The sequence below is a fragment of the Benincasa hispida genome, chromosome 11, assembly GCF_009727055.1.
Source record: "Benincasa hispida cultivar B227 chromosome 11, ASM972705v1, whole genome shotgun sequence".
In the NCBI taxonomy this organism is placed as follows: domain Eukaryota; kingdom Viridiplantae; phylum Streptophyta; class Magnoliopsida; order Cucurbitales; family Cucurbitaceae; genus Benincasa; species Benincasa hispida.
Window position 1 is genome coordinate 2,019,141 of NC_052359.1, and position 1,432 is coordinate 2,020,572.

A 1,432-nucleotide genomic window follows, 5' to 3' on the forward strand; every position below is an offset into this window, starting at 1 on the left:
AACCACTATAAAAATTACGGTGTCTTCTTATCTAACTCTTTCCTTTTTATTTTTGCAATTAATTTAAACAATTTATTGTATGTTTTAGTTTGTTCTTATTTATTTGCTAAAATTTGATAGAATTAAATTATCACGTTTTTGCCATCTTATTTGTTGCATAAATTGAATTTTTCTTATTATTTATAAAAAAATGTATTAATTAGTTTAATTGGGTTAATTTAAAAAAAAGTTTAATTAAATCCTATTTACCCCCTCTAGGGTTGCCATATACTTTAGGTTTTATCCTTTTTCTGGATAGTCAATCTATTACAAAGCCTCATTTCTTTAATGGTACTAATTATAGTTATTGAAAAAATAGAATAAGATTTTTTTTTGCTTTGATTATGATTTATAGGATATTGTTGAGGAATGTTTTAAAATTCCAATAAAAAGATGTTGATGGTGTTATCACTATAAAACCTAAGGAAGAATAGTCAATAAATGGAAAGAAAGCATGCTCTTTAAATGTCAAAGCTATTAATTGCTTATTTTATGCTTTGAATGAAGTTGAGTATAATAGAGTGTCTATTTGCAAAACCACTAAAGAGATATGGGATAAATTAGAAATTACTCATGAAGGAACTAGTCAAGTAAAAGAAACAAAGATTGACATGTTAGTTCATCAATATTAAATGTTTAAAATTGATAAAAATGAAGCTATTTCCGATATGTTTATTAGATTTACTAACATTGTCAATGCTTTAGAAGGATTTGGGAAAAAGTACTCAAATCTTGAGAAGATAAAAAAAGCTATTGTGGTCCTTGCCTAAACAATGGGAGCCTAAAGTCACCGCCATTCAAGAGGCAAAGAATCTCAAATCTCTCTCCATTGATGAACTCATGGGCTCATTGTTGGCGCATGAGATAAAGATCAAGAAAAACATGGAGGATGAGAAGAAAAAGAAAGAAAAGAGTATAGCTTTAAAGACCATCTCTTTAGAAGACTCCCTTGATGAAGATGATGTTACCTATCTTTCACGTAAGTATAAGAACTTCATCAAGAGAAAGAAGCAATTCAAGAAGCATCTCTTCAACAAAAAAGAGTCAAAAGGTGAAAAGAGCAAAAAGGATGAGGTAATATGCTATGAATGCAAGAAGCCGAGTCATATTAGAACCGATTTCTTTTTTCTCAAATCATCCAAGAAATCCAAGAAGAAAACAATGAAAGCTACTTGGGATGATAACGATGAAAACGAAAGTGGGAGTGATAATGAAGAAGTGGCCAATTTTTGCTTCATGGCTCATAGTGACAAAGAGGATGAACAAAATGATGAGGTAACTCTAGAACCTCTTTCTTATAATGAATTGTTCGAAGTTTTTGAAAATATGCAAAATGATTTAGAAAAACTTAATTCTAAGTATGTTGTGCTTAAAAAGAAATACAATGTTTTAT